General features: G+C 34.0%; 1 protein-coding gene across 11 annotated transcripts in view; it reads left to right on the top strand.

Annotated features, from left to right (window-relative positions):
- MEF2C (myocyte enhancer factor 2C) overlaps positions 1 to 25,303 on the top strand; it is a 219,029-nt gene that overhangs the window by 17,357 nt on the left and 176,369 nt on the right. For 3 of the 11 annotated variants that reach the window (XM_043962350.1, XM_043962411.1, XM_043962335.1), the window contains exon 1: positions 9,366 to 9,639. The gene's annotated coding sequence lies outside the window, so the exon portion shown is untranslated. Of the gene's footprint in view, positions 1 to 4,469; positions 4,568 to 9,361; positions 9,640 to 25,303 lie in introns of those variants that run through there. The other 8 variants (XM_043962357.1, XM_043962343.1, XM_043962425.1 and 5 more) reach the window with 4 other exon arrangements.

Below are 25,303 nucleotides of genomic sequence, written 5' to 3'. Positions count from 1 at the left end.
CAGTACAAAGGCAGGAGCCTGAAGAGGGAAGACAATTTGGATGGATTGGATAATTAAGGGGAAATGAATGATTTTGAAAAGCAAATGAGATAATATAAAGAGAGATAAATATAGTGCTTTGCAGACCCTAAAGTTGGGTATGGGTGTGTATATACATGTATGTGTGTGTGTATAGGTAACTATGTGTGTGTGCATTATTATTGTGATTATTGCTATTGTTGTTACATTGGAAATTAAGAAACCTGGAGTATTTTCTAGATGTTTATTTATAAATGTTTGACTTGAAATATGTATTACATGGATACTATTGCACTTTTTCCCCCCAAATCTCACTCTAATAAATTCAAACACAAGTGTGTCCAAATAATGTTATATATATATATATATATATATATGACACATACATAAATATTCTATTTCTTTAAGAAACCCAACCTGAATTTATGCAGCACCCTTTTTTCCAACACTTGGCTGAGCACTTTAGGCCTTTATCTTGAAAGGAAAATCTCATTTCAGAAGAATTGTCTGAGGACCCTAAAACAATAATAATGATGTCAATGTGTTGTATGATTAATTCTTTTTAGGAAAGTTATTATAAAATTTTGTTTTATGGTCAAACATAATTTGCTAATTTGACTGGGTGTCTGTGCAACTTACTTTTTTCTTGATTCCGTTTGATTGAATCTAATTCTATTCTGAACTACCACATTAAAATAATTTAATTTTTTAAGCTTGAAGGGAAAAAAATGTGCTCCTGTTCTGAGAATATAAATCATGACAAATTTCTGTAAAGAATTCATCTAATCCAGATATAAACTACCAAGACTAGTGATTTATAGTGGAAATGTTAAGAAACTGTAAAATAAAGTTTTGGAATTATAAATTGCAAAGCATTTTACTCCTCTTCTGTTGCCTCCAGAGGACAGTTTTAAAAGCACATATATACTGTATCCAAAAATAATTTTATGGTTTTTTAATCACTTCATTGATGAATTCAGTTTTAACACAGTTGGAAAAGTTTATTTTGAGTGCGAAGTAGACTTTTTAACCTATTGGAGAGGTTTTTGGTGGAACTTGTGATGATTCTCGGGGCAGACCAAACAACCAGATCTCTTGCTCTCACCAGCTAAAATATTTTTGGTTTAGTGATGACATTTGTACAATAACTATGATACCACGCTAGTCCTGCATGTAAAAAAAAAAAAGCGGACGGGATTGGGGGAGGGCGGAGAGGGACAGACTACTCTTTCTAGCCCACCAACAGTAGCTTTCTGCTCTCCTGTTCTGAGAAAGTCTTTCTCATTGGTTCATCACTAGCAACCACTGCTGCTGCTGCCGCCGCCGCCGCCGCCGCCAGCTGTTTGCTGTTAGTCGTCCCAGAGGTGGACGACCTGAAATAGTGAATCAATGCCCTGGGATGACAACAAAGTCAAAGTCTCAGGGTCCCTCAGTCCATCTTCCTATCCACCTCTTCCAGACACATACTCTAGAGACGTGCGTGGGAGAGAGGTCGGGGAGAAAGGAAATATGGCGGGGGTGGCACTAGGGAGGGGACTAGACTCTGCCCTAGCGGCTCCCACACTCCTGAGGTTCCTGCACAGTCCTGAGATGACTTCCGATAGGCAAAGCATCTAGACCAGACCGCCTGCAGCTGGCGAAGGGAAGAGCAGCAGCGGAGCGTGGCTCGTTTCTTTCCGTGTGGTCCTGGGTCGCCTACGTTGCTCCCTGGGTTCTCTTCCCCTGCTGTGTTAGAGTGTACCAAGCGAGCACTCTGGAGAAGTTATTCTAATTTAGAAAGGACTCGAGCTAGCCCTGCAACTCTGCAGCTTCTCTCCCCGCCACCTTCCAACCTTTCCCCCATGCCCACCTAGGGTTTCTCACTCCCTGCATCCCCATTTGCCCAGAGTGCTCGCTCCTCAAGCTTGCAACGCGGCATCTTCTCTTCTCAGCTGTCGCCTTCGCGAAGCGACACTTTCTATCTCTCCCTGCCCCAACACATACATCTCTCTCTCTCTCTCTCTCTCTCTCTCTCTCTCTCTCTCTCTCTCTCTCTCTCTCTCTCTCTCTCTCTCTCTCTCTCTCTCTCTCACACACACACACACACACACACACACACACACACACACGCCTTGTCACTCACCCTTCCCCAGCTTAGAAATGGCCCTAACTGGACCCCTCCCGACTGGCAAGGTAGTGCCCCCAGCATACTCAGACACTAAGCCCTCCTTCACGCCGGGGTCCCACGTGGCACTAACCCCCCAACTAGTTTCTGCCTCAGAGCTTTAGAATTGACACGGGAGTGCAGCCGCTCACCAGAGCCTTCACCCTTAGCCCCGCCGGCATCAAAGAATTGGGGCCGGGGATGGGGGAAGGGGGGAGGCGGGCAGAGGGAGGAGTATGTTGTTGGTGGGAGTTAAGGAGGAGAAGTGGAGGGAGAAAAATTGGATGTCTCACAGCCAGAGCGTTTTTGCTGAACACAGAGTCAGCACGGGTGAAGTGGCCACACGAATTATTGTGGTAGGACTGGAGCTGCCTGCAATCAATAACTCCGTGGAGAAAAGACTACTGCAGCCAGAGACGGCCCTTGTATCTAGGTCTTTAAGAGGAGCACACGTCTGAACTAAATCTGTGTCCCATACCTACTACACAGGGTCCAAGTACCTAATTCTCTCTGGCCCTTTCCTTTATTAACCCCTAAAAGAGAGAGGATGTTTAACAACAGTTAAGAAAGACACATATACCACCACCACCCCCAATACACACACGCGCACACACGGGCAACTCAATTTGTATGGGGGAAGAAAATATCTGACAGAACTCTCTAGGGGAAGTGTGAACATTCATTCCTGGAATTGGGTGTCTGTGACATCTCGAGAGATGACATAAAATCGGTTTTCTTGTGAACAATTAAAAGTCTTCTAAGGAAATGAAGTTAAAATTAATACCTTCCCTGATTCTGCTCAGTCTTCTCGACCTTCTTAAATTACCTTGCATCTAATTATCTCAGGGAATGCTTCATTCCTCAGCCATTGGTAGAAGGTAAACGCCTCGTGGGCAGGAATTCTTTATATCTCCAATGCCTTTTACTATGTAGGTGCTTAGTAAGTAAATGTCTACTGAAGGGACTTGTTGCTGGATTAAATTTTAGTTAAATTCTTCAATGTGTATGTTTAACTTTAATATAAAAATATATATCTAATATGCATAAAAGCCAATTATTGGTCAGGTCATGGTGTCATTGTATTCAGAAGAAAGGCCTTTTTGCTAAAGACATCATAAAATGACATAGGACCATTCTTTATTGACTTTGTTTCCTAAAATCAACATTTCTCTAAGATAATTGTTTGCATAACTATCATTCTCACTTTCTGTATTATAAAATTTACTCCTGAATAGTATAAATATCTGACAAGTCAACTAATATGACACACAACCCTGTGGCAAAGCATATATACTTTAAACTAGTTTACTTTGATTCTACTGTGAATTCCTCTTGCCCGTAAGTCCTTTCTAAAAAGAACAGGCCAGATTAATTCATCTATGGTAATAGAAAGTTTATTGACTGACCCCTGGAAATTTAACCCTCTAAAATGTTTTTAAAATATGAATGAAACTTTACCATAAAAATCATTATTATTCATAGAATAGAAAAGTTTATCTTGATGGAGCTATTGATTGACAGAGTCCAGGATAGTTCTTTCTGTCTGACAACAATCCATTTTTGAAGCCAAGAAATACTGATAAAGGTAAAGTTACTTGCCCAAGACCATGGAATCAGGCTTAAAGTAGTGATTTCTGCCCCCCTTTTTTATTCAGCTCCATAAAACAATTCCTGTGAGTAAAAGGTCATTTAGGAGAGTAGTAGTCTGAGGGTGTGTTCTATTGAACCCCTATCTATTCCAAGGTCTTTAACAGATTACAAAATTACCTTCAGCAATTGCTATTGCATGCAAAAGCTAATGTGATAAATTTTGTTAGCTTTGGATGTGATCAACCTAATTTCTCCCCTTTAATCAACATGGTCATCTCAAGCACCAAAGCAAAGGTAAAAAAAGGATGTTTTAGAAACATGTGAAAATGATATTCTAAAAGATGAAATGTATTGTAATTATACATGACAGACCTTTACTTTGATACAGATTTTACATTCATTAAACGTTTCTTATGGAGCAGATTTACTGTTTGTCTTCTTAGGCACCATCTAGTGCATTGTAAAATGCAAATGCTTGGCAATATTTCTGCTCTGAAAATTGTGCTTAGGAGAATCCTTAATAATAATTGTGTATTTTCCCGCAAATGTTGGCTAATTGATAGAAATTAAATTAAATTAAATTAATATAAATATGTATATACAATATAAACATCACTTCAAATTAGCCTTTTTAAAAGGAATCTATTCAAATAATTTTTTTCATTAATGAAGACCTGCATTTTAACATAATATCCCTCATCTATGTTCATTTTTTAAGGTGCCTAAGAAGAGTTGAAAACTGTGAAGTAACTTCCATGTAAGAAATTAAGGAAAGAATTGAAGGCCGATGGTTTTGACAATAAAGACGTGAATGTGGTGAGTGACTGCTATTTATTGTATTAACTATAATGTAGAGTTATTTGTTCAAAGTTGAGCTGATAAACTATTGCATTGTATTCCTATAGGTACTGCAGTATCAAAGGTTTTATATCATCATTACTTGCTCTACATTATACCATTTTCATAATGGCATGCCATTTTATTTAAAGTTCATGTGTCAGCTTTCAGTGCCTACCTTTGCTAGTATCTTTTACAATTAATTCATTTTACAAAAAGTTATATGCATCTTTTCCTTTGCAAGAATCAAAGAGATTATAAAATATATTTAAATTACTGCTTTTTCAATCTATATCTTATTTTTAAACATGCTGAACTTTTATGTTCAATTATAAAGTATATGTATTGAAAAAGTATTCTGACTGAAGAGCAAATACTGTACCGTTGAATAATCTTGAGGGGTAGATTAATCTATAGCCTTTCTTCATCTCAGGGTGGGTTGCTGTGGCAACCACCCCAGCTCACTTTAAAATAATTTTTTAAAGCTCACTTCAAGAGCTACACCCAGCGTGGGCCAGGCTTAAAAGCAGACAGGCAGTGCACTGCTGTTTTAATATAGAGAGGTAGGAGGAGGAGAGAGAAGGGTGGAGTAAGATAGGCCAGACCTCTAACCAGAAAATGAAAATTAACCTACCATAGTGTGAAAAACTAGAAAATCATTTTCCCAGGCACTTTTGAAGCTCTTCTATTTAAATACTGTATTGATAACTGGGAGAGGTGGGGACAGAAGGGGCAGCGAAGGTGCTGAACCTGTGTGAGCCAGAAAGAATTAAAAGTACCAAGATCATGAGTCAAAGAATATTTGTCCACCTCACATAAAATTACATTTCAATGGAAAGTCATCACGATGGTGACCTTGAAGCAACTTTTTTTCTCAGTGGAAATAAGATATTGTTATTATTAAACAGTAAATAAATATTTAATTGGAGAGACACTAGAGATGATTTGGGTCAAAAGGAGTGTCAGAAGTTTCAGTTTTCATAAAATCATAAAGTTGAAGTACAATTAGTCCAAATTTTCCATATTATGAAGATAAGGCCCAAGTGAAATTGCAGCAGTTAGTAGCATAGCTGAGACTGGAACCCAGATTATCTTGCTCCTAGTCCAATGTTCCTGCTCCAACTCAAAGTGCTGCAATGATTAGTGTTAGTTCTCAGTAAATTGTAAGAATGAGGGTGGTTGAGGTTTAAAAAAATGTAGAGGTACTTACAGAAGAATCACACATTCGATTTTTGGTTGAATTTTGTGGTTACATTGTGTGTTATCCATGAATAATTTAAAATCTCAAATTAGATTCCATATCACATATTTCTGTCACAGCCCTCCCCACTTACTCTCATTAGTCTATACATACTTCAAAAAAAAAATTTAATGTTAGCTGAAGCCAAACATATTTAAAAAGATAAACCTTTTGGGAAGAAAAATGTCATCCAATGGTGTCAAACTCAAAGGGAAAGTGATCCCTGAAGGATATGTTGATTTAGAAAACTACAAATTAACATTATCTATGTCTTATTGTATTTCTCTTTTTGTTAAATATCTCCTAATTGCCACATACAGCCACCTGAGTCTAACACCTCTGATTCCATTCCAAAGTCAAAGTTGAATCACTGGGAACACATTGTTTAATTTTTTAAAAATTATCTATCACTTTGGGTTATCTGCCCAGCAGGGCATCTTTATTATTGTAAAGAATTGAGTGCTAGTTGTTAGATATGTTTAAAAATGTATTCAGAATATAGGATTATGCATAAAGAAAAATAGTTGCTTTTTTGAAGGAAAACAAATCCATCTTTGAAATCAACTACAACATGAGGTATCACATGTAATGAGGTATCAAAAGTAAAGTACTTTTATCCACTGGTGTAATCCACTAGATGGTTTTTTTGGAAGGTTGATTTTCTTTCACATGGGCTACAACTATATTGTGTAGTAAGATCAAAAAAAAAAAAAGACTAAGGGAAACCTGTCCATTAATTTTATTGCCAATGAGACAATATACATGTATTACCACATAGTTGATTTGGCTGTTTTAATCAGTACTATCATCTACGATGGTCATTCTGATGCATCTACTAAATATTGACCAGGCCTTAATGTTTAAAATGCCTATGTCTTTTAAAACTCTTTTAAGTAACTGTCCTTAGTGAAAACCTGCCATGTCTTAATATTGATCTGGTTAATGAAGATAATTAATTTGAGTCATAGACTCTTCCAAAAAAAAAAAAAGAAAGATAAGAAAGGAAGGAAGGAAGGAAGGAAGGATTGTAGATGTTAATTTGCAAAGGAAAAAAGAGGGGCCACAGCAATGTCAAATTACTGTGACAGTTTGTGTTGCTTTCTTATAATAAAAATAAGTAATCTATCTTGACTATACTAAGAAAAATATGAAAGCTGCAAAGAAACTAATTGGATAATATCTATAGAAGCCACCCTCTCCTTCCATCTAAAATCCTGGAAACAGTTCCAGTATTTAGTGCCCATCTTGATCTAAAAACTGGCACTTCAAATCAAGATGGTCATTATATACTGACATTACCGAAATTGAAGGTCTTTCTCTGTCATGATGACTTCAAACATAAGAATGGTGTCTGAAAACCATATTAGAGAATGAAATGGGTAATGTTAATGAAGAAATAGATAATGATGAAAATTAAAAAAAAAAACTTGTTGAGATGTGTGTGAACCCATTGTGCACTTTTGTCCTTAAACATTGTTCTTTTACATGATGCCTGACCTTGTTTCATAGTTTTAGAGGTTGACTATTTTATAGTGCATAGTCAAACGTTGCTCATGGTATTGTTAATAATTTATATTTCTACTGGCACTGAATATCCTCCTTTCATTCTGATTTTAGTTGGTGAATGAAGAGTTTTATCTTTATTTGATATGTTGAAAAATAGAGTTTTTGAAACATCATTGATTTAAACGCCAAATGCCATTCATTTTAAAAATGCTTTATATGTTACATTCCTTTAAAAAAGGCAGCTTGGGACGTCTTAAACTTTGTTTCTCTCCTTATTTCTGAGCCCAGTAGAACTGAAACAGTCGTGGAAAAGTGAAGTCATCAGCAATTGGATAAGGGGAAGCTTAATGATTTGGGGAAGTTGTTTTAGTTTACAGGCTTGGAAAATGACCAATAAAGGGAAAAGACTAATAAAGGTGTGAAAGAGTGAGAAAAATATGTGGGGTTTTTTGTTTGTTTTGTTGTTTTAAGCACTGAGGAAACTGCTGGGTGTTGTGATTTTTTCCCTCAATTGATTAGAAAGTTTATGTCCCCAAGTTGATTCCGTGCTTAGAGGTTTAGGTTATCATAATTATTCTTTTTTTGCACATCATTTGCGCTCCGTGATACATTTCAGCACCCCTTTTAAGTCATCCAATTCTCTAAATGCTGGAAATCTTCAAACCTCCGTGCCGAACTGCTTTGCTGGAATCTGGTTCTAGAGGGATGCTGAACCGTTGCTTTTAAACGATAAAGCACTATAGTACTATACAGGGAGACTCATGGATAGTAGAGGGAATGAAGTGGTTAAGCGTCGCAATCACGAACAAGACACTTGAGTAACTATTTGTATTCCGATAATGTTGGTCAATGACAATGATTATGACTTTTGGGAGACTTTAGCGGTCGTTTCCCAGTCGTTTTCCCGGCGTGCGGGAATACTGGGACTACTATTCTTTATCTTCGAGTTTCTGCAGTGATCTGGGCGTCCTCCGGCTACTGTACTTCAGAAGAAATATGGAGTTGCTCGCCGTGTTGTCTTAATTTCGCGTAAAAAAGAATTGTCATTAGGTTTGCGTATGGCATGTGCCATTACCCCACCGTAAAACTAAAATTAGCAAAATGTCAGGAATGGAAAGATTGATTCACCAAGATGCAATTATCATTTAAAAGTGCTTGATTGAGGTGCTGATGTTCAGTGATTTATTCTGCATACCATATACATAATTAAAGTAGTGTAGTGGAGTAATTTATCAATCTAAGTTGAGACTGGATGGGGGTAAGGAAGGAGCTGCTGTATGTTTGTTTTATTAAAATGCTTCGGGATGTAGTCCCGCCCCCTTTTGCAAGAGTGAAACTGATTATTTCTCTAGCTCTGGAGGAGTGGAAAAAGACAGTGAGAGCTTCGTTTGGGATTGTGGGAAAAGGGAGAGAGAAGGGCAGAGAGAAGAGAGAGAGGAGGAGGAAGAGAGAGGGGGAGAGAAGAAGAGGGAGTACAGAGGAGAGAGAGAGAGAGAGAGAGAGAGAGAGAGAGAGAGAGAGAGAGAGAGAGAGAGAGAGAGAGAGAGAGAGAGAGAGAGAGAGAGAGAGAGAGAGAATCATACGTGTGCAGTTTTGAATCTCAGCCTTGCTTGTGCTCTTTTTTTCCTGTCTTTCTCTCCCTCCCTCCCTCCTTCTCTTTCTCTCTTTTCTTCTCTCTCCCTCCCTCCCTTTTTCTCTCTTTTTTACGCGATGTTTCAAAGGCTGTGAGTTGCTCTCCTTTTCTCATTCGTCTTCTTTCACTTCCTTCCTGGACGTTGTTTTCAGGACGAGTCCGGTTACTTTTAATCTGGCCAGCGGCAGAGAGCTACTTTCTCCTCCTCCACGCTGCACACACGCGCGCGGACGCGCGCGTGCCCGTGCGCGTGCCCAACCAGACACAGACACACAGGCACAGACACACTCTCTCTCTCTCTCTCTCTCTCTCTCTCTCTCTCTCTCTCTCTCTCTCTCTCTCTCTCTCTCTCTCTCTCTCTCTCTCTCTCCCTCCCTCCCTCCCTCCCTCTCCCTCTCCCTCCCTCCCTCCCTCCCTCCCTCTCTCCCTCCCTCCTTCAGTCACTCATAGACACTCGAACACACGCACACGCACACGCATACACCCAGACATCTTCTGGCTGCTATTGGATTGACTTTGAAGGTTGTGTGTGGTTCGCCGAAGCTGCACGTTGAATCAGGTGGAGAAAAATTTTAAAGGCTGGACGAAGCAAAAGATCATTATTATTACTATTTTTTTTCCTTCAAGAAAAGAAAATATTCCAAGGACTAGTCTGATCGTGTCTTCCTTCATGTAAGTACCCTCTTGACATTTCTAGAGGAAATATAAGTATCTTGGTTATTGTCTCTGAGCTCCGCATCAATGTATCCGATTGTAACATATCAGTATCCAATTGCATTTCTTGAAGGCTGAAGTTGGGGTAGGTGATGCACTTTTCTCTTTCAATTACATGATTTTTCTGTCGTTTGCTAAAAGTAACTTTTCAGACAGTCTGAATATAACTGGTTATATCACCGATTATTCATATCACTACTTTTCCCTGTTCTCACCAGTGTGTTTAAAGTTTCATGAAGTTAGTTCACGTCATTAGCATGGTTGAAATGGAGTTTGTGAAGCTTACCGGATTTTAATAAAGGAAGAGAGGATATGTGACCTTGTAGTGCATGCTTCCAGCTTTATCACATAGTTCAATGAAGAAGGATGCTACCATTTTGCAGCAAAACACTTTAACAGTAGATGCATGCTTACGTTCTCTAATTCTTAGGATTACTCTGAAATAAAGCAAGCCTGTCTGTTAAGGCACATACCTTGTGCATCTCATTTACTCACTGGAGTGTTAGATTGAGAGCAGGCTTCTTAACTGGCAATTGGATAAGAAGTCATTCACTGGTAACTGCAGTTTACATGTTTTAGAACCCAAGTTCGAGTTGTGATGCTAGTACATACACATTGTGGCTTATGTTAAATGAAATATATAGCTATATAGAATGGTGAAATCACTCCATTTACTCTTTGCACTTTGGATGAAAGTTACCAAAAGTTGCCTTTGAAATATAATACTAAAAGGATCATATATAGATATTGACATATTCTTTACCCTTGGGGAAATCTTTTTCAATAGAGCAAGAATTTAAATTTTGCCCAATAACAGGATTTTCTGCCACTGAGAAGGTGGCAGCTGAGCCGGTGCTAAATGAAACTTTATATCTGAATCATTTTTGACAGCTCCAGAGCCAGTAATTATTTTCCTTTTATCCTCATCCTTTTGGGACAATATTTCTAAATGCATGCCTTTTGTACAAAATACCTTTATATGTAAATGCCTGCAGCATAATTAAAGAGAATCAGGCTCTTTGCCAGGGCTTTACTGGTCTACAGTGGAGGATTGCTTTGACACAATGTACATTTTGCTATCATGGATTTGATACAAATTCCAAGAGTTACTGTTTTTAAAAAAATGAACAGTGATTTCCTGGGGTTGTTTTTTATTTTTTTTTTAAGGTGTGAAAAAAGGAAACTCCAACAGTTACACTATACTAGTCAGAAAAGTGGCCAGCCTTCTTTTCAGTGGCACCTTGCATGGAATTGTGGTTGCAGAGTAAAGATGTTTATGTGGAGTAGAATAACTCTAATCCCTAGAGACTTGGCAGGACATGGAAATATGACCACCTGTGAACCCATTTTAACCTCTGTATTGCATACTAATTTTAGTTTTAAATGCACAGTCAAATGACAACTTTGAAAGTATTTCATTTAATTTTTTAAAATAATGATAGTCTTGATTATTCCTTGAAGAGGCTAAGTACATAGTACCAAGTGATAAAGTGTCCATTTCTTTGTCATTTTTTTTATTTATAGCATGTCATTAGAACATCATATTATTGTCTCCCTATACCGACACATTTGGATAAGTATACATGGAATTCTTTATTAAGTACAAAAGGTAAATCCAAAACACTTTAGTTTGGAAACTTGACAGGTAATATATGATGTTCCTGAACAATACACTATCTCTAAAATAAAACCAGTTAAATATCCTCTCCAATAAATAAGGATGTTACTGTTAGGGAATTAATATTGACTATTACTTCAGTTTTTAATATTGTTTCCAGAAAGTTTTAAAGAAAAATGTTGCTTAAAATGTGTTAGCTAGTCAAGTAATGAATAAAATAGTTATGTATGTGTACTGTTTTGCTGAACTTTAAAATATCCATTATCGTTTATTATTTCAATTAATATAGTATTGCTATGTCTTATTAATAACTGTGCCTTCTTTGAGGTAGAATATTGTGTAGAATCACTTATTCAAGACAGTAGTTTTCAGTATGTATTATTAAAACTAAATATATATGTAGATAGATCTTTAATTTCTGTGTATTAGAAAAAATGGAAGATTTAATAGTTTGTTCTTGAGTTTAAATATGACATTTTTGCCTAATGAGAAAGAATCAGCTTTTCCATATCCTTTATGACCTGTTCATCATTAAAAAATGGGAAAAAAACTTTTAATTTGGAAAAAGATTGGCAATAAATTTAGAGTAGTAGTAATTAGTAGGAGTTGAAAATTACCCTATTAATCCCCCTCCTTTCTTCTTATTGTAATAGGTCTGTTTCTCACATGTTTTGCTTTTAAATATTCAAAAATAGTTTATCCTAATATGAAAAAATCAGTCCACTATACTTAGTATCACAGAAGCTCAAAATCTAACATTGATCCCCTTGGGAGTTTGGGGGAAGTCACCTATTTCACAGTCTTCAGCTTGTTTATTTTTTTCACTGGCCTTCATCAAGTTATCAGCTTACATAATACCATAACTATACCTTTCCAGAAATGAATTTACTTTATTTCTGGGTGTCTTAAAATTTAAAAAAACTGAGATATCAAGTTTCCACATATTTACAAATTATGGATAAACTTAAAGGGTATTTCAAAGAACTTTTTTGTTTATTTTACTATATTCTGTTTTAAAATTTCCTAAACAGAATCTATTAAATTTCAGTGTGTGACAGTAATATTTACAGTAATATTTAAGCTGTACCACAACTCAAATATGCCCATTTAAACTGAGAATTCCAGATTCATAATTCACAGGAACATGAAAGAGTTTAGAATATAACATAAGGGTCACAGAAGTAGATTGTAAAGGGGTTAGAATTAAAGTTTTGTACTTTTTTTAAAATGATCATTCACTTGTAATATAAGAGAAAAAATTTTAAATCAGGAATTTATTTGTGATAGAAGTGCAATAATTGCTTAGATTTGTAGTTAAGATTTGAACTAATCTTCTGAGAACTGATGGTTAATATGAATATGTAAACAGGTGATTAAAATCTTCCATCTTCCATACTGTACCTTAATCTTACAGTTTCATTGACTGTACTACAGTCAGTAAATCTTGGTTGTTCACTGAGATCTGTCATCTTTAGGGAATCAGACCAGCTTAAAGAGGTGATTTATAAAACAAGAGTGACAAGGAAGCCTTATGTACCTTACAAAAGAAGAATTAGTCAGTCCATGTGTTTTTTTAATAGGTCATAGATTACAGCTGATTGCTGTAGAATAGCTCGGCACATTCCAATTTCAATTGATTATTAGATAACGACTCCTTTTGCTTCATCACTTTTAAGAGTAATTCAAATAGTGGGAAATTCAGTCTTCAAATAATTGCCTTTCATTAGTAAAATAATTTTTTAAAATTCCCTTTTCAAATATGGCATTGTCATTTAAGAATTATTCATTCTACTACTACCTTACTAATGGCTTTAAAGTTGCATGTTGTTTTGTGGTACCATATAAAATCTTAATAGATTAGACATTTTCGTAAGTGCTACATACAGCTCTGTAGCTATACTCCAGTAGAAACATGAAATATGTGCAACACATACACTCACGGTATTAAGTGCCTCCACTCTCTAATTGAGCAGAAAATCTATAACAGTGAATACCCATTATGTTATCTTGTTACCAAACATCATTCACACATACACAAATATACAATTATTTAATTGAATGAACGTCCAGACATCATAAGTGTACCTTGATAGTTACTTGGCAAATTCATGTACTTTTGACAAGTGTTAGAAGATAATCACACTTTACAATTGAACATAAAGTTCTGACAGTTGGTTCAGTGAATAAAATTATGGTTTATATAATAACATTTTGAAATACCCAACTTCTTAGACATCCAGTTCTATGATAATTTCTTACTTCTTCTAAAATTGAACTCCTTTTTTACCCAACTGATGCCTCCTAGTGTTTCACACAATAAAACACTAATGAGTCACCCATAAATGTAAACATTGCATTTTCATTGCCTACATCTTGTATTATACATAAAATTAATATTTATGTGTTTAATTTTGTGTGCATTGTTATAATCAGATAGGAAATTTCAGTGAATGAAGTGTTTCATCTTAGTGAATATCGTGCACACATTTACAGGTTTTCTTTGACCATAACCATATCCTACTGAGTTTTAGTAAGTATATTACCTTCATGTTCCAATTTACATTTTAGCTTTAATTTTTTTTCTCTTTTATTTCAAGTGAAAAACATGGGCGGTAAAACTCAACTTATATTTTGTAGGCCTACAAATGAAAAAGCAAAGAGTTCCAAAAAAATTCAGGAAAATCTCATAGATAATTTTCAAAAGGATAGTTTGTAATGACAATAAAAACAATACAATTTTTTAAACTAAATATCATGAGACAACAGTCTTGCCTGTTGGTTTTTTTTTCATTTTAAATCATCAGGTTCCTATCTATATGCGGAATATAGAATATGAGAAGACAGAAGAAAGAAATACACAAGATTTCCACAAATTTAGACTCTCTCATCATTAGTGAAATGTAGAAAAGTTGTTGTGACAATGCATTGTTTTATTAGGAGGAAGAAGATATTTGTTTTATATACACATACATATATATACATTATACATGTATATATGTGTGTGTATATAAAATACACACACACACATATATATGTGTGTGTGTATATATATATATATATATATATATATACAATTATAGGTTACATTTTCTTATCTCCTTAGCAAGTTGCTATAGTAAATTGTAATCTATTGGACTCTAGTGTTTCTGAGTATTTTCAGGCTTAATGATGAAGAATTATGATAAAATATCATAGGATTCTTAGTACTTTCTGAATAGTGTGCCAGACAAAAACATTTCTTTCTGGGAGTATCAGGAAAAACTTTTCAAATCTAAGAATCATTCCATTTTCATGGGTCTTATATATCTGATAAATATCCTATGGTAGCCTTATCATTTTGGAACATTTATGTGAATACGTATACATCCTGATAGGGTTTGGGGGAGTCTTAGTGCAGACTATATATACATCTAGCCAGATGTAGTTCATGTTTTCCTAATTTCACGTGAATATAGCTTTCCAATGTATAGTGTCATTTAAGGCACTCTCAACTGGTCAATACAGTACTTTTAAAACTCTGTACATATTGGACACATTTCAAAGAATGTAAGGGGGTGGGTTCCTTTCGTCCAAGGAAGCAAACATGTAGAAAGGGGTGGGCCTTTCCCACAAGAGCTACATTTCTTTCCTTGGAGATATAAAGCAAATTTTTATATTTACATAAATAGCAGACGCCAAGCGGAAGGAAACTTTGTAGAGAAATTTAATGTAGTCTGTAACTAGAAAAAAATACAAAGAATACTGAAAATAGAGTTTTTAAAGATAATTTTTAAAAAGATTATATCTATGAAAGTTCCATTGTTTTATTGTTGTTTAAACTATATGTATGAAAAACTAACATATGTATCATAATCAGTTTACTATTCCTCTGCACAGATCAATAAAATAATTCAATATTCCCATTTTACAGATAATAAAACCAAGTCATATAGAAAAAATAGAAACCTAGGAGCAACACTTACCCACTCCCCACTGTTTACACTAATAAGTAATGTTACCATTTTAATTTTCTTTATTTAACTCTATATTGAACACAGGATTCAGTACTGCTTGCTGAATGGATGGATGGATGGATGGATGGATGAATGAATGAATGAATGAAAGAATGAATGAATGAATATGTAGTGAAAAACAGAATGATTGTGATCTAATAGATCTCTGTAAGCTCTCATTTCATTATAAATATACCTGTGGTATTTCCTCAAATTTTATAGTGAGCACAGAATTTATGAAATGATTTTGTGAAAGTGATACATAATTCAATAGTTGTGACTATATGGGCAGCTGTTTGTATTTATCACTAATATGTCATTAATATAAAGTACATCAGCCTTCCATTGTAAGCGGTCTCTGTATTTACTTTTAAGTAAAACCAATGGGAATAACATTCAAACATACCAAAAAAGGATGTCTGGGGGCATCATAAAGGAATTTGATCATGTTATAAGCAACAATATAAATTAAACCTGTTACAGGCAGATTTCTGCAGAAAACATTACTTTTAATAATGCAGAAAGACAAATAATATATAGGCTTTATTAATTCTTAATGTCATAAACTTGGAATGAAAACAATGTTTTTCATGCTTTAACTTGTTAAGATTTTTGTCAAATGGTAGTACATATCTTTCAACAGTGATTTAAATAAAATGACTTAAACTTATTTTTATAGACACGAGAAACTAATCTTTGGAGTGGTCCCTGGTGAGATCCCGCTTTGCTCAAACAGCATCCTGAAAGTGGTTCATATAAATTATGTTCAGGGATTATATGCTTCTGGGATATTGCCTTAAAAAGTAGGTAGGTGTTGTCCAGTGACAGTAAATTAAATAAATATTTAAATGATGAGAGAGAGTAAAACTCCTTTCTTTTGTAAACACATATTTGTGATTATGGCACAAAGTCAGAATAAATGCTAGAGACTACATTTTTCCAATAAAGTAGAAGATAAGCAACCTAATCCAAAACTAAGTGTGTTCTCTCTGTCTCTCTCTCTGTATACATATACATAGATGTGAGTATATACATTATATATTTAAAAACATAGCCGTGAATATATATAAGCAATTATAGGGAAGAAGATTCACTGAACGCTAACAGAATTTTAAAAATTGTACATTTCCTTAAGAGCAAATATTGTATGAGGTCTAAAATCTATACTTTATGTGGAGAACTATAATTATTACTTACAATTGCATTAGTAATTTATATTTCTTTAAATTATTTCTAAAGATAGCTATTATTTAGCAGAAATATTCACTGGAGCATTTTATTTTTAGAAATTGTGGTCAAACAAGGAATCCTTTATATATATGGTTGACTACCTAATTGCAGTCAAAGATCCCTTTAATGAATATAGAGATACATTTTGAGAATGTAATGGTTCGATATTTTAAAACTTTTTTCTACTTTAAGTCTGTACAGAACTTATATGTCTTAGCAGATGTTTTAAGTTATATCCATCATGTAGGTGAGCCTGTAAATGGACCGTTTAACGTAAGTGGCTTTGTGGGAAGGTAGATTTTGGTGTATTTTTTAAAATATATAACTTCAGTTACTTTAGTTTCAGCTCTTTCATTTTACAAACAGTAATTATACCCAGTATAAAGAAAGAAAAATAAACTCACTCAATTCTTTGTAGCATTCAGGGTTTCTGAGGTGGAGTTCTGGATGTATTTTTCTTTCTGCATATGAAGGGTATTCACTGGCAGCGTGGCTACAAAGAGGAAATGTCCTGGCTTCAGACCAGATACAGTGCATGGTGCCACATCATAAAATTCTCTTCTTCTGTCCCTAAATGATTTCAGTCCTAAGCAATGCCCTTTTTCATGTTATGCTAAATAGAGAGCCTGATCCTTTAGGTCATGACACTTCCTGGAAACACAGTTCATGAGTTTTGATAAAGAAAATCATGTCAGTTATTTTCTTTGTACATAGTCCCCCAAGAGTTCAAATTTCAGTCTCTTAGATCTCTAAGACACTAAATGAGATAGGAACGCAGGTTAGTCCCTCGTCATTACTATGCAACAGTGTTATTAACACAATAGTTATGGGCTCTCCATCTTCCCCTCCCCCACTGACCATCCTCTAGGAACTTATCTCCTACCTCTCTTTTCCTTCCTTGTCCTCCCCCCAAATCTATTGTCTTCTGTCCAATGTATTTTCTTCCAACCACAGTAAGTCATCTTTGTAATGAAAACAAATGTTAAAGTATTGTTGTATTTATTACCCTTGGGGAAAAAACAACAACATTGTTCTATCACAGTACATCTCACTTTGCAGTAAGTACTTTGTAGACAAGCATTGAAACATTCTTTTTCATTATTATTAGAGTCAAAATACATAGTACAAACAGGTGCAAATGTGGACTTTCAGTTTCAGATTTTGCTCATGTTCTGAGTTTCAAAATGCAGTGCAATTCTGCACACTATACATAAATTTCTATGCAAAATAGACAGAATTGGTTGGGTTGGGGTTTTTTTGTTTTTTTGGTTTTTTTTGGTTTTGGTGTAAAATAATCTATGCTTGGATTTGGTATTAAAAAATATTTACCACTTAAAATGAAAGTAAAATTCATTCAATCTTAGACCCACAGTTGCATTAAAAAAAAGAGTTGCCTAAGGGGAAAAAAAGAATTATAGGAGATAATCCTGCATGAAAAAAATAATCTCTAGAAACGTTAATATCATCATAATCAGTAGTAGATTTTTATACATATAAGTTAGGTGGATATATCATTGCCAACATAGCTTTCTAAAATAATATTCTTTTGCAAATTCATTAAGTGAGAGCATTTGGTTAAAAGCATTAATGCATAATAAACCTCTTTTATAAATTTATCTTCAAATTAAGTATTCAGATGCAAGTAGTTTAGTTAGCAGATCCAAAAATGGAATTTTAAAGTACCTGTATAAAATTGACCAGACTAGACCAGTTATTAAACATAAGTATGTTAAAATCATCAGACCAGATTAGCTATTAAATGTAAGTATATTAAAATTATCAGAAAACATCAGATACTCTGTTCAGATATTTTAATTTAATCTTCATTTACTTGTAGTAGATACTTAATAAATGTGCATTGACTGACTAGAATTTAATAAGGAAGATAATTATCATTAGTTTAACTGTCTTAACTTTCAAACTTTCACAGTAGACACAGACACCTATATCCTAATTTTTCAAATATATTAGAGGCAGCTTGCACTTCAAAATGGCAGGTTCTCATTTCTTCTTTCAGAGAAAAAATGTGATCAAAATGACCTATTTAAATTTTAGGAGCAGTGTATACAATCCCATTCCTGAAATACTTAAATATTTTTTAACGATAATTAAGAGGCCATCGCTGAAACTTTTTTCATGATCATACACATTAAAATAGTTTGACATCAAAATCCAGATTCTACATTTAATACTTTACCTTTATTCAGTGTATGCAGTAAGATTCTTTTCTGAAAGATTTTACTCAATAACGGGACAATTTGAATTAATTAAGCTGGGAAATTTTCAGGGTTTATATTTTTTTTAAATATTGGTCCTGTTTTATTTGTTGACATAAATGTGCTGGACAGCAATTTAAAGTTTAAAGTCTCCCATTTGGTTATTTGAATATTACCAAATATGATTAAATAAGACATGAGACTTTTGTCACATTTTGATACTTTCTTCAGTGAATAATGATGTTAAAGAACATTTCAAAATTTTTTTTTAAATCAGGAATAATTCTTTAGTACCAGATTTTTCATCTTTTTCTTTTAGGAGACTTGTTGAATCATTGGGTGGTCTTTTAAGAGAAGTTCTATGGGTTGGCAAGCATACCTTCTTAACCAGTTTCTGGAACCGTTAATATTAATATTCTGAATATATCAGTATAAATCCAAACCTTACTTCCCCTCTGGATTATTATGCTTAACTAAATGAGTAAGAATAACAAATTTGGTTTTTAAAAAATGCACTGCTGTTTATTCTTGACCATTATTTATCTAAGAACTATTTAAATTCCATATAGGTTGTAGAATAGAGAACTGGTTTTTGCTTTGAGTTTTTCTCTTTCTCTCAAGTGCAAAATATTCTCCTATTACATAAGCCAAAAGGAAATTCACACAGAGACATTAATAGATTTACTAAAGAGAGCTGTATAAGATCCATTGCAAATATTTCTTGTTTTCTTGTGAAGGGTGAAATAGGTTGCTAACCTTTCTGTCTAGGTCTATTTTGGTCTTTATTTAAAATAATGGCTTGATATTCCCTTTACTCTCAAATTAAAACATAAGAAAATAGAAAGAGAATTCTTAATGCTTTTCTTAAATTTTACTTTTTTTTTCCCTAAAAGGGCACCAGAGTCCTCTCAAGCCTATTGTATTGGCTAATATGTTGTCCAGGCATTATGAAGAGATTGGTTTTAAGGCACCAACTCCTCATCTTCCAACACTTAATAAATGTGCATCATTCACATAACTATAGTTTCTGCCCTAAATGAGTCAGTGTGAGCTAAGTTAAAGCCTCTTTGCAGGTGCACCAAACAGAGCTTTGGGAAACTGAAAAGTCAGGGCATAGGATAATAGTATGGCTCTCATTAAACTTTCCTAAACTGGGCTATTTGATAAATCCATTTTCCTTAATACAATAAAGTGATATTTTAATTTTATAATGTCTTAGTCAACAAATCTTTAGGGGTGTGCATGTGTGAGTGTGTGAGTGTGTGTGTGTGTGTGTGTGTGTGTGTGTGCATGCATGCATGTGAGTGTGGTATATTTGTGAGGCAGAGACTAGTATATACAAATAAATATAAAAACAAGGAATACTTAGGCCCTTTTGCTTCTGATATATGAATATCATATATAGTTGAGAAATACCTTGATCTTTCAACCTGTGTGTCCTGTCTTACTTGTTGCCTCACCATTATATGCTTATAGCTTTAATCATAAGTATCATATTAATGTAGAATTTTAAATACCCCAACATACACACACTCTGTGATCCAGGGGCACTGGCCTCCTTCTATCTCCTAACGCTGGGCATTTTCACTCCTAACCCCATGCCTGGAATGCTTGCTGTCCTCATCTCCATCTCCTGCTTTCCCTGGCATTCATCAACCCCCAACTAAAACCCTACTCTTTAAGGAAGCCTTTCCTGGGCCTTCTTAACTTTAATGCCTTCTCTCTGTTGAATAGCTCTAATATATACAGTGTGTAGCTTGTTTGCACATATTTGTTTACATGCTACCTTCCTCATTAGACTGTAAACACTTTGAGGAAAGGGACCATCTTTTTACCTTTCTTTGTACCCCCAGCATTTAACACAGCACCTGACACATAGTAGGTACTTAATAAATGCTAGGTGGTACAGTGAGTAGAGCACTGAGCCAGGAGTCAGGAAGACCTGAGTTCAAATCTAGCCTTAGATACTTCCTAGCTGTATGACCCTGGGCAAGTCTCTATTTGCCTCAGTTTTCTTATCTGTTAAATGGAGATAATCACTATGTAAATGTTAACTCTTATTAATGATAATAATTTACAACATTCTCACTGTTAATTCCCTTCAAACATTAGTTTTCCTTTTTTACCCACATGTATCTATTTCTAAAGACAGGTGAATCACAGGAACTAGAAGTGAAAGGGACCCTCAGAGATCATCTAACCCAACCCCCTCATTTTTATAGATGAAGAAATTGAAGATGAAAAATATGAAGTGACTTATTTGAAGACACAAAAGTGCTGGGTTAAGATCCAGATCAAGATCAAATAACTTCAGAACCAGGGCTTGTTTCCATTATATCATGATGCTTTGGCTTTTTCTTAATATTTTTTTCTTCCAAAGTGAACATTCAGAGAAGGCCAGTATAGGTAATTGTCATTGGTCTTTGATCCAAGAAAGTTCTAGTCACAGTCACCCTTTGAGGAATATTCAGATTATATTCCTACAAGTGGGCCAGCTACTTAGTATTATGCTATGTTAAATTATTTGTAATCATAAACATTCTTCAAGAAAACAAACTTTCTTCATTAACTAATTAAATATTATTTCCTCTTATCAGGTAAGAAGAAAGTGAGTCCATGAAAGAATAGTTTTATTAAGAAAATGCAGCACTTTAGTAGGAGAACCAAAAGTAGAAGGAAAAGAACCCACAGATATGATTCACTGTTGTGAAAAACATTTATTGTTGAACATGTTTTCAAGGCGGATTTTTTTGTGTGTTTTGGGTTCCAAAGTATGGAAAATATCCAGTCTATCATGTAGTTGCTATAGGACTTTATGCAACAGGAGTATTATTCACCTTGTTATGGCTTTAGTTACAATTATTAAATTACTGTATTAGCAAAGCTTATGCCTAATTCATTATTGTATGTCCAACAGTCCTTATCCCCAGTACCTTCCACATAGTAGATGCGCTATAAATATTTATTAAATGAATGAAATTTATTTACCCATAGGGAAAGGATTTTCCTTCCTTCTGCCTTCTTTTAAAATACTTTAAAAATACTTTTAGAATTGATAGATTTTGTATTCAGAGTTAAAGCTCCCAATAGGAATTATTGCATAATTAATCTTATTTTGTTTATTATTATTGTTATCAAACATTATAATAACTTTTTAGTGAAAAGATAAGTTAATTCACAAAAATCAGAAAGTGAATGCACTCCTAAAGATGGAAATGATCATTGCTAATAGCATAGATAAAAAATCAGTATTCTGGATTCAAAGAATTTTTCAACTTTTTTACCAGTGGGTTTTTAAAAAGCATTTTTAACTTAATTTTTATTCAGTCTTTGTTCACTTGATCTGATTTTTCATAGAAACTGACATTTTAGATGATCAGGCAAAGATGATGAATCCTACTCTGTTTTTCCAATCTATGTTTATTTCAACCTAGTGTTAAAAGCATTTGAAAAGTATTCTCATGCTACTGAATTGATTTTCTCTCCTGTGTTCAACCTCCTTCTCTTACAATGTATATCTTGGCAAGAAAGTGTTCACTATTAAGATTACTTTCAGAGTGGACCTAACTACAGTTAAAAAAAATATAATAAAAAAACAAAACAAACAATAGCATGGACAGCTCCCAACAATTCTATCAAAGATTCTTCTAAAAGCATTGATTTGCTAAAATTAATAGTAACAATAATATTACTAATAAATCTACATGAAGATAGAGCCTACTAAGGCACATGCGCTTAGAGAATTATTGCCATCTGCACTCTTCCCCCTCTTAGTAACCCCTTTCCAAGGTTATGATTAGTGGAAAATGACTGTTAATCACCAGGATTTTTTGTTTTTGACTGCAGCTGCTTCAAGCATATTGGTAATGTATTAAACAACTTTGTCTTCAGTTTTAAATTTGCATTGTATGCTATATAGAATATATTGTCATTGTAATCATGGAATCCAAAGGAATTTCTAGATATAATTTATTGAAACACATTTGATTTGTATAAAATGTTCTCTGATGATAGCACCAATTATTAAAACAATGTTGGAGTTGATCATCACATAATAAAATATCATGAAAACATTGTCTTTGTAAGTGTGAGTAAGTAACATGGACAATAATCACATATGAGGAATGTTCCAATTACTGTGTCTTCCATACATTAGAATATCAATATGGATCTCCATATGCAGTGATACAGGACTTAAGATATTTCCAAAGTTAACACAGATAAATACTGACTAGAAATTCTGTATCAAGTTAGATTTCAATAACCTTTTATCAGAGTAGTAGTAGCTGTTGATTAAAGTTATTTTTGTTTTCCATAAGATCATGGAATTGTTGTCTTATTTCAGAAATGATTTAAAGAAACATGCCTGAATGCAATTATGTCAATCTTTTAAAGCTTAGATGAGATAAAGTAATTCTCATTTTTCAGGATCCTTTAAAAATACATTTGTATATGTAAAATAGGCCATGAAAGGTGCTTGGATGGTTTTCATCTTATTGGAAAGCACTCAATTAAAGTTGAGAACTTTCTATTCCAGGTCTTTTTTTTCCCTACATTTTTTATTTGTTGTGCCAAGGTATCCATGTGCGTTTTTTTCTACTGTCATCTGGCTCATTCCCAGCAGATGCACACAATCTGTTCTGCTGTCACTAACAGGGTTCAGTTTATGAAAAGAATGTGTCAGAACATGCCACTATAGTCACTTTTACAGATTTTTTTTAAAAAGAGTAACTGAGAATATATGCATTGCCCTAGTTTTATTGTACTCAGTCCTAACGAGATTTCTAAGAAACTTTTGTAATATTCATAAACTAAGTGCTTTATTCCAAGCAAACTTTTTAGCCAAATTATTTACTTTCCCTTCTAAATAGTAACATTAAAAATATTCAAATACAAATAGGAATAAGCATTAGGGTGAATACATCTTTTTAAAAGGTCATTTATAATGTGTCAAAATAAGCCTTTTTCTTATTAATAAGATTAATAAAAGTTGCTACTGACATAGATTGTATGCAGTAGTAGAAAATAAAAACTATATCACATGCTAGGACATTAGAAATTAACTTCCTAGAAATTATTTGAAAATCAATTGTGGGATCAAGTTTAAATAGTTTTATTATTGGTTTATCAATTTTGTATATAATATTGGATCATTTCAAATATTGACATGATTATGATAAATATAGTTTAAGTGTAGTCTAAATGCTATCACGAAGGGAATTCGTGAAGGGAATTTTGAAGAAACTTTAAATATCAAATTATTAATACTTTAATAATTCAAACTTTTAAAATATATGGTAATTAGATTGAGGGAAATAGTATTTTTGAAGTTTTAAAAATATTACTACTTACCTCCTTTTGAGTAAAACATAACTTTTGCTACTTTTTTCAGACAGTAATTTTTCTTGTTTTTTTTTTACATAACAAAAAAGTTCAACCACAATGGAAATCATCATTAATTCCTTAGATCAAAAGCTGATTTAATGAGCTTAGTGTATTGACTTCTTAAATACACAACACATACGCACACTTTAGATATTTTAAGTAATTTTTTGGGTAAACATAAATTCTCAAACAAAAATTATAGATTAAATATAAAGACAGGCAACAAATTAAAAAAGAAATTAAGGAATAGCCAGATCAGATGTAATCAACAATGTTTCTAATAATTTAGCAAATTTATATGGTAAAATGCAATATATTCCAATACAACAACATGTATTAAATGCTTATGATGTGTAAGACATTGCATTAAACACTGGAAATATAAAAACCTTTTTTTAAATGAAAGCTGCTTTCAAAGAGCAATTTGGTGGCGAAAATATGTGCAGATAAGTAAATAGCAAATAATTTGGGGAGGGAGAAAAAAACAACAACTGAGGAATGAGGGAGTATTCATATAGGAGGTAGCACCTGAGGTGAATCTTGAAAGACGCTAAGGATTGTAAAAGATGAGAATAAGGAGGGGGTAAATTCCAGATGTGAGAGACAACCTGTGTCAAGACACAGAAATGGGTGACAATGCCAAGTTTGGGGAACAGCAAGTATGTCAGTTTGGCTAGAATGTAGAGTGAAATACAATCAGTTTTCACATGTTAGTGCAGTGGAAATTTACAGAATATATAATAATGTACAATGTATCTAAAGGTTTATGTATCTCATGACTTTCTCAATCCCACTTTTGCATAATTCACTAGCATAAAAATAATATATAGCTTAGAAATCTTCAGCCAAGGCATCATGATGCCTATAACAACTGCCAAATAATTTTTGTGTAGCCTCATTAGTCAAAGCCTATAAGATCCTTTCCCACTCTGAATTTCTATAATTCCAAATTATCCCTGAGAAGTTGGTCCTATATAACTCATAGAGGTTGAACTAGACACAGAGAAACAGACAAATCTGAATTATAATCACCCCAAAGTTATATGAATGTGTTCTATTTAATTATCTAATGGTGTCCACCCTAACACTAAATTGAGTTAAAAAAAAGTCTTACTCTTTCAAATAAAATTCACAGAGCTGAATGATTATTTGGAAATAAGTTAAGAGTATTTTCCTGAAAA

This window comes from Dromiciops gliroides, chromosome 1, assembly GCF_019393635.1.
Source record: "Dromiciops gliroides isolate mDroGli1 chromosome 1, mDroGli1.pri, whole genome shotgun sequence".
Taxonomy (NCBI): Eukaryota; Metazoa; Chordata; class Mammalia; order Microbiotheria; family Microbiotheriidae; genus Dromiciops; species Dromiciops gliroides.
This window is presented reverse-complemented; position numbering and strand designations above follow the sequence as displayed.